The sequence below is a fragment of the Coffea eugenioides genome, unplaced genomic scaffold (genome assembly GCF_003713205.1).
Source record: "Coffea eugenioides isolate CCC68of unplaced genomic scaffold, Ceug_1.0 ScVebR1_598;HRSCAF=1300, whole genome shotgun sequence".
Classification (NCBI taxonomy): domain Eukaryota; kingdom Viridiplantae; phylum Streptophyta; class Magnoliopsida; order Gentianales; family Rubiaceae; genus Coffea; species Coffea eugenioides.
The window spans coordinates 7339-17108 of record NW_020864450.1 but is presented as its reverse complement, the minus strand read 5'-3'; the positions used below and the strand labels follow the sequence as shown (position 1 = coordinate 17108).

Below are 9770 nucleotides of genomic sequence, written 5' to 3'. Positions count from 1 at the left end.
GTGAATTCTACTCCCCTTGAGATATTGCATTTATCTATTTAAGAATTTTTGTAGTTGAATTAAAATCTGAAGTTTCTGCTCAAATTAATTGTGAGTCTAAATAATAGAGTAAATTAGTATCTAATAATTGTTTTAAATTGCTCCTCGTGGGATCGACCCGATACACATCTCGTACTACAATTGCGACCTGTATACTTGCAGTCCAACGGGTGTAAATTCGGAATTAAACTTGCACTTAAAGTAAAAACCCGTCAAGTTTTTGGCGCCGTTGCCGGGGAGCGGCAATATTAGAGCCTAATCATCTTTATTAATTTAGACTGCTTTATTTTTTTTTAGATTATATTTAATCTTATATTGTAATCAGTTTTTGACAATTGAAATTGCATAATATCTCTTATTTCTGTTTGTAGTGTATGCACCGGGCGTCTCGGGAAGTTACACCTTTCGATCCAGAAATTGAGAGGACACTACGTAGACAAAGGAGGCATCCACCACAGCAAGAGGAACAAGAGATTTGGCAACCTATAGAGGAAATCTCAATAGATCTACCATTTGAGGAAGAGATGGCGGAAAATGACCCAAATAGGCGAGTTCTACGAGATTATACTCTACCGGGAACACAAGGATCTCAAACAAGCATAGTAAGGCCTACGGTAAATGCTAACAATTTTGAGATTAAACCATCACTTATCCAAATGGTTCAACAATCTCAATTTGGAGGTAATGCAGTAGAAGATCCTAATACACACTTAGCTACATTCTTGGAAATTTGTGATACAATTAAAATGAATGGAGTTAGTGATGATGCTATAAGACTAAGGTTGTTCCCATTTTCATTGAGAGATAAGGCCAAACTTTGGCTACACTCTCATGCTCCTAATACTTTCACTGGATGGGATGAACTATCAAGAGCATTCTTAAATAAGTATTTTCCACCAGGTAAGACTGCTAAGTTTAGAATGGATATCACTAGTTTTAGCCAATTGGAAGGTGAATCATTATATGAGGCATGGGAAAGGTTTAGAGATTTGCTTCGGAAATGTCCACATCATGGACTGCCGGAATGGTTAATCATACAAACCTTCTATAATGGTTTAGTTTTTTCTACTAAAACTATGATCGATGCAGCTGCAGGTGGAGCTTTAATGGGTAAATCACCCCAAGAGGCTCATAATTTGATAGAAGAAATGGCAGCAAATAACTATCAATGGGCCAATGAGAGAGGTAATACAAGACGTCATGCAGGTATGATAGAAATGGACACTCTCAATATGCTGAGTGCTCAAATGAATAATGTGATGAAGTTATTGAGTAGACAAGGTGGAGTTAGTCCAAGTTCATCTAATGCTCACGTAGCTTGTTGCTCTTTCTGTGGAGGTGAACATGATATTAATGAGTGTGTTGATTCTGAGCAGGTACAATTTGTTAATAATTACAACCGAAATGCTCCAAATAATCCCTACTCGAATACTTACAATTCGGGGTGGAGAAATCATCCAAACTTTGGATGGAAAGATCAAGGCAATCAACAAAGGCCAACCAATCCGCCGGGATTTCAACCAAGGCAACCCCAGGCTGAAACTAAACCAAGTTGGGAGATCGCGGTGGAAAAACTTGCTAAGGTGACTTCGGATAGATTCGAGCGAGTTGAGGGGCGGTTGGACCAATTAGCTGGGATGTACAGAAACTTGGAGGTTCAAATTGGTCAAATTGCCAATGTGATCAACAATAGAAACCCTGGTGAATTACCAAGTAAAACCGAAGTGAATCCGAGAGAGCATGTCAATGCAATCATTCTTAGAAGCGGTAAAACGGTTGAGGGATTCGATTTTGAAAATTCAGGTGGTGAAAAAGACAAGAAGCAAGCAATTGAAGGGGAGCAAGAAAGTCAAAATGATCATGTTATCATTGATATTGATGCACTTCATCCCAAATTAAATTCTAATGTGATACCTTTTCCTCACAGGTTGAAGAAAGATGGACAGGATCGGGAGTTTGAAAAATTCTTCAAAATGTTTAAACAATTGCACATTAACATTCCTTTCATTGATGCTATAACACAGATTCCCTCTTATGCACGTTTCTTGAAAGACATCATGTCAAAGAAGAGGAAAATTGTAGATAATGAGATGATAGCATTAACGGAAGAGTGCAGTGCATTGATTAAGAATAAACTCCCTCCTAAATTGAAAGATCCGGGAAGTTTTTCTATTCCTTGCACTATTGGTCAATTGCATTTTTCTAATGCTTTATGTGATTTAGGTGCAAGTGTGTCACTTATGCCGTTATCGGTTGCCCGGAGATTGGGACTTCAAGAGCTAAAAGCTACCAATATTACATTGCAATTGGCGGATCGGTCAATCACACGTCCCATGGGTATTTTGGAAAATGTGCTCATAAAGGTAAGACAATCTATAATACCTGTGGATTTTGTTGTCTTAGATATTGAAGAAGATGTGAGAATGCCAATTATTCTAGGACGACCGTTTTTAGCCACTGCACGAACTATAATTGATGTAGAAAAAGGTAAGCTTATATTACGGGTTAATGGTGAGGAATTGGAATTCAATTTGGATAATAAAGAAGGGAGTATAGAGCCTACTGCTCTTGTGTCTAATATGCCATATGATGAAAAGGTTAACCAAGAAAGGACCGAAGAAGTTAAATTTATAAATGTCCTTGGTACTAACTTTCATGGTGTAGGAACAAAGGAGGAGAAGATAAAGATGGAAGTTGGCTTAATAAATTCTCCATTCCATGAAGAAAATGGTGAAAAGTTGAGCCAATTCAGAAAAGACAAGCAAAATCCACTCCAAGGTGAAGTTGAGCCTCTCTATGACAAGTCTAATATTCCTCCTTGGCATTTGAGGAAATTGGACTATGAAGATCAATGCATGGTTCACCACATGGTGGATTGGCTCGGGAGTTTCGACCCATGGGGAGAAAATCTCTCTCTAATGCTCTAAAGTGATTCAACTTTTTCAGTCGAGCCAACGACTATAAACAAAAGCGCTAATTGGGAGGCAACCCAATATTTAGGTTATATTTGTTAACTTGGTGTGATTTTGTGGTTTGAATCAATGTTTTAGCTAAATTGTTGTTTTTGTAATGTAGGGTTGGCAATTGAAGGCAAGGAGGACCAATTGAGTACAAAAAAGGCGAACTTTGATCAAACAACTCAACCCCTCGATTTGCGTTAAAGGTGTTTTTGATTCATTATAAAGGGGTAAAATGCATGTTTTTAATGTTTTACATTTGTTCCAGTCATTAAAATTGGCAAACAAATGATCTATGATGCATTTTGAGTCATTGGGGTACCTTTTGTAATTTTTCAAAAGTTGAAATTCTGCTAAAAATCGAAGCAGAAAACGCGTTTTCAAAGAAAACGCGTTTTCAAATAAAACGCGACTACAAGTCGCGTTTCTCAGAATCGCGTTTTCAATTCTGCAACTGCAGAAAAAAAAACGCGCCTTAAAAACGCGACCCAAAGTCGCGTTTTAATGGAAGTCGCGTTTTCAAGCCTGGATCAAGACTAAAAAACGCGACTTCAGAAACGCGACTCGAAGTCGCGTTTTCCATCACAGTCGCATTTTCATTCCTGCAAGATTTGTGCAGGAAACGCGACTTCAAAAACGCGAGTTGAAGGCGCGTTTTTAGTCGCGTTTTCCGTGTCTGAATATAGCCTTCAGAAACGCGATTTCAGCCTTTCTTCTTCACTTCTCCAATTTTTCCAGCCGCGTTTTTCCCTCTTCCTTCTACCCAACTCACAAATTTTCATTTATACTCCATAATCTTGCTAGAAATCATCAACCCAACACCTTTTGAGCTTCATACAACCTTTTTAACCGATTAAAATCCAAGAAAAATACCTAAAATCAGGTTTTTGAGGGATTGAAGGTTAGGGTTCTTAAACTCTAATTTCTTCAATTGGAGGTCAATTGGAGGTTGTTTCATAGGGCTTTTTGCATTTTTAGCATCACCAAACATCCTTCTACGTGATTGAGGTAAGTTTCTTCATCAAATCTTTTGATTTTAGAAGTTCATATTTTTTATCCTGAGCTATCTGACATCTTTTAATTTCGAAAATTTGATGAGGTTCATGGCTATTTTTGATTTTATTCATGATTATTATGATTGTTTAAGCATGTTTAAATGTTTAAATGTAGCAATTTATTGGTTTTCAAGTACTTTAAAATTCACAATTGCTATATTTAGATGAAATTGGAAAAAGGAACTAGGATGTTTTTGAGCCATTGGTGATGTTAAATTATGGTTAAAAATGGTAATTTGATGATGTTTAAACATGTGCATTGTGTATAGTGAGTAATTTGGTTGATTTGGTGAGTTAATTGGCTTAATTTTTGCCTAAGCATGATTATAACTAAAAGCATATTATTATTGAAATTCTCAATAGTTATAATCATAATTGTTGCTAATTTCACTGATTGGGTTATAATTATTGCATATCTTGTTTCAATTGGTGATTTTGAGTAATTTTTGGGCATAAATTATGGCTCTTCTTGTTTGGTCCTATACATTAGTTATTGGACGTGTTGTCACTTGAAGGGATAAATTGGAGGTTATTTGGATCATTTTAGAACATTCATTGCCAAATTGTGCATTGTGTTTCCATATATGTGGTTAATTGCAACACTTTCTTTTAGGTACTATGCCAAGGGGAAGAAGAGCGGTACTTTCATCCTCTAGTAGTGAGGAGAGAGAGGTTAATGAAGAGATGGACGTGTCTGAGGAGGAGAGTTCACCTTCTCCGCCACCGGTTAGTGGACAGCCTGGTGAGGGCAGCTCTCGTGGAGCGGGAAGATCTGTGTTTGACAGTGCAAGGTTCACTAATCGAAGGAATCAAGAATGGCATGAGGAGCATGCTAACTTGGAGTTCCTATTTGAGATGCACGTGAACCAAACGGTGGAGATGATGTATAACATCTCGGAGGCTTTTGCTCAGCTAGGATGGGCTCCGATTCTCACCCTTCCAAACCATTACTACCCAGAGTTGGTGCGCGAGTTTTACGCCAACATTGAAAGTAAGGCGCGCCATAGTGGAGAAATAGTTGAGTCCTGGGTGCGTGGAAGACGAATCACCTTGTCACGGCAAGATTTGGCTGCTATTTTGGGGTGTATGGATGACGGACGTCCAGTAGACTTGAAGAAGGAGTTTGTTCCCCCGAATAGGAGGTGGGATCCCTCATTGGCCATGGCTAGGTTTGGTCTCGAGTACCAACCTTTTCGCTCTACCAGAAAGGAGACTATACTAGCGAATGTATTCGAACCTCGTCATCGTCTTATCATTTACATGATGGCTCACAATGTCATCCCAAAGAAGACGGGGCACACGGAGGTCCGCAAGAGCGATATCAACTTCTTGGATTACATGTTCCATAACCGGACATCTCCATATGCTCGGATTTCATTGCCTAACATCATCATCAGCCACATTAGGTCTACGGCGAGACGTAAGACAACTTCCTTCAAACTATCATTTCCTCGTCTACTGACTTTAATCTTTCCCCGTTTTGAGGTTCCCTTGGAAGGCATGCGGCGGGAGTATGTTCCACCACGTGCTGAGATGACTATCACTACTCTTCGCCGCCTTGGTATTGGCACGGGAGACATTCCACGCCCTGTTCAGGAGCGGAGACAAAAGGCTAGACATGGTCGGGATGAATCTGGACCTTCTACTGCAGAACCACCTCCTCCTCCACCACAAACTAATTGGCAGCGACTTTTTGACCATATGGAGGACTTTGCATTCCAGTTCGCTGACGTTAGGAATCGTCTAAGCCGAATTGAAGATCATTTGGGCATTCATCCACCGCCCAATCGTGATGCACAGGATGACGATGATGCTGAGGGGGATGACTGACTTGGCACACTGCAGAAGCTATCTTTAGTTGATGAACTTGCTTGCCTAATTATCTTAACTTGTGGAACTTAAGATGTTTAACTTCATTTTATTTTTCTGTTTTCTATGTGGTAGGTACTTGTATTTTGACAGTGGTCCGTGATTAGTGGCTGATACGGATCTCAGCCATTGACTTGGGGAGTACTTCTTTCTTTTCTTTTCTACTTTTGTTTATTTCCTTCCCTACACATTGAGGACAATGTGTAATTTAAGTGTGGGGGGGAGAAATATGTGTGGTACTTGTGGTTTTAGTTGTGTTTGATATAATTCTTGTGCTTAAATTATGTTTCTTGTGGTTGCTGGCAGGGAGTTTTAGTCCACTTTTAAGGGGAGACTCTGTCAAAATTTTTCCAAAACCTTATACACATATATGTTATTAACTATAATAAATAAATAAAATTTTGTCACTTATCCTTTTGAAATAAATATATGTGGTTTTGATATTTCTTTTCTCATGAGATTTGGAAATGATTTTTATGTGATTATAATTTTTACATCTATAGGAAAGTATATCTAGTAAAGTGGAGAAAATTATGCCTACATTTTGTATATTTGATGAAAATTCTTCTTTTTATCTAATTTTATAAGATAAGAAATTAATATGGTTAATAAGTGTCATACTCTTCTCATGATTACTCTTAGAGGGAATTTTATTATATATATATATAAAAAAAAAAGGGTTATTCTACTCCAATGATTCTCATACCGAGTAACCGGGGGTTGGCATCTACAAATGTCGACATTCGCGTAAAAAGGTACTTGAATTAAGAGTATGCAAAGCAACTTGAGTATGTGAAATGTTGAGTAACCGGGGATCTGCATCTAAAAATGTTGATCTTCGCGTCAAAAGGCATTTTTCACAACTTAAGTAATATTTAACCCTTAAAATATATACATGAAAAAAAAAAAAGTAAATTAAATCCCTCTTTAAGAAAAATAAGAAGTTGATCATGAGATTAGTTAGCATCTTTATTGACTATAGGAGTTGCTTGCTTGCGAAATTGGATAAAAATAAGAAGTTGAGTTGAATTGGTAAAATTATGGTATACTTGGCTCTTCTTTGCTTGATATTATGAGTACTTGAACTTAATGGAAAGATCACATAAGGGTTATTTACCTTGATTCAAGGAAATGGAGTTGAAATACCACATATGTTTATTTTCAATTTTTTTTGGATAATTGATGGTTAGAATTTTATATTGCTTGAGGACAAGCAATGATTCAAGTGTGGGGGTATTTGATAAGAGTTTATTTTACGTATTTTTAAGTGCATTTTATTAGTTAATTTTGAGTTGATTATTTAGTTTTATAAATAAAATAAAGAGGTTTTTGGTAAAATTATATATTTTTGGTAAAAGTGGATAATATTGCATTTCTATTGATTTTAATGGTAAAAACTTCATTTTTATGCAGGAATGATGATTCAATCACCAAAGGATGTCAAATGAGGTAAAAAGTAGAGATTTGGTGATGAATTCAAGTGGCAACAAGAAAAATGAAGTGAAAAAACGTTCAAGTGAAGAATTGCACTTCAAGACAGTTTTGACACTCTTCAGCATTTTGATCATATCTGGAGCTACACTTATCGGATTGAGGTGATCTTTATACCATTTTAAAGCTAAGAAAGAGACCTACAATTCGTATGAAGACATCGAAATCCATTTCTGCCATCTTCATGGGCAAAACATTGGAATACAGAAGCTGCATTCTGTGGTCGGAAGTTAAAACAGAAGTTTGAACAGGTGACAGTATTTCGATCATATCTCAGGCTACAAAGCTCCAATTTGGATGATTCTTGAAGCATTGGAAAGCTAACTCAAAGGGCTACAACTTTTGTGTTTTGCACAAAAGTTAGTTTGGCCTTTATCAATGAGAAAATCGCAGTTGAAATAAGGCCAGAGTGAAAACGCGAGTATACAAAACGCGAGTTATGCCGCGTTTTGTGTAGGCGCGTTTTATAGCCGAAATTCTGCAATTTGACTCAGCCAATTCTCTTGTGTTCACACCACTTTCCAGCTATAAGATGCAAGGGAATTCGGTGCACATGCTTCAGAAGACAAAAGGGCAAGAAAAGTGGCTTATTTTCAAGTCAAAAATATTGGTTATTGACAATTATAACAAAGTTAGATTTGGGGAATCAAAAGTTGGAATTTGACTTGGAAAAATAGGCCTTTGAGTAGTTTTTATGCAGAGACATTGAGGGAGGTCTGGAGATCCATTCGTAGCTTAGCTTCTTACAGAAAAACATATTCTCTCTACCTAGGACTTGCAAGGGGCAATTGGGATTTCATCTTGTAATCATCTAAGTTCAAGACAAAGGAGATTTTTGGAAGGCTTCACCATATCTTGGCTAAGACTTTCTTTACTCTGTTTGTATTTGTAATTCATAATGATTTACATTAATGAAGTTATGAGTGTTTTATCATTCATGAGTAGCTAATTTTCTTTATCTAGGGAGTAGATGAAGCTTATGGCCAAATGATATGAAGTGATTGTTATTCATTCTTGTTATGTCTTGTATTAACTTATCTACTTGTGTATGTTGGATTACTTGTTGTTGCTTGATCACCAATAGCAGGTTTATAGTTATTTTTATTCATTGAGAAATGGTAAAAATAATGGAATGACACAAGTAGAACTTGAGTTGTATATTCATGAGAATAGAAATACGTTCAAGTGGATGAAATCTGCATTTCATGTGTGAATAAGAACAGATTTAGTATTTACCAAGAGATTAGGACAAACTAATCTGTTTTAACCCATTATTATCATGAGAATGTGATTTTGGTATTTCTGGAAATGAATCCTTGGTTAAACAAGAGCAGTAACAAGTGTTGAATTAATTCATTTTAGATCTTTTGTGTCATAAGTGGAATCTACATCCCTAGATCTTAATATTTAGTGAATTCTACTCCCCTTGAGATATTGCATTTATCTATTTAAGAATTTTTGTAGTTGAATTAAAATCAGAAGTTTCTGCTCAAATTAATTGTGAGTCTAAATAATAGAGTAAATTAGTATCTAATAATTGTTTTAAATTGCTCCTCGTGGGATCGACCCGATACACATCTCGTACTACAATTGCGACCTGTATACTTGCAGTCCAACGGGTGTAAATTCGGAATTAAACTTGCACTTAAAGTAAAAACCCGTCAAGTTTTTGGCGCCGTTGCCGGGGAGCGGCAATATTAGAGCCTAATCATCTTTATTAATTTAGACTGCTTTATTTTTTTTTAGATTATATTTAATCTTATATTGTAATCAGTTTTTGACAATTGAAATTGCATAATATCTCTTATTTCTGTTTGTAGTGTATGCACCGGGCGTCTCGGGAAGTTACACCTTTCGATCCAGAAATTGAGAGGACACTACGTAGACAAAGGAGGCATCCACCACAGCAAGAGGAACAAGAGATTTGGCAACCTATAGAGGAAATCTCAATAGATCTACCATTTGAGGAAGAGATGGCGAAAATGACCCAAATAGGCGAGTTCTACGAGATTATACTCTACCGGGAACACAAGGATCTCAAACAAGCATAGTAAGGCCTACGGTAAATGCTAACAATTTTGAGATTAAACCATCACTTATCCAAATGGTTCAACAATCTCAATTTGGAGGTAATGCAGTAGAAGATCCTAATACACACTTAGCTACATTCTTGGAAATTTGTGATACAATTAAAATGAATGGAGTTAGTGATGATGCTATAAGACTAAGGTTGTTCCCATTTTCATTGAGAGATAAGGCCAAACTTTGGCTACACTCTCATGCTCCTAATACTTTCACTGGATGGGATGAACTATCAAGAGCATTCTTAAATAAGTATTTTCCACCAGGTAAGACTGCT

The 9770-nt window shown here is 36.8% G+C and overlaps 1 non-coding gene across 1 annotated transcript; it reads right to left on the bottom strand.

The window, feature by feature from the left end:
• Window positions 1–950: 950 nt before the first annotated feature.
• Window positions 951–1057, bottom strand: LOC113758604. Its single transcript, XR_003466800.1, has one exon. It is a non-coding gene; the product is annotated as a small nucleolar RNA R71 (small nucleolar RNA).
• Window positions 1058–9770: the final 8713 nt, after the last annotated feature.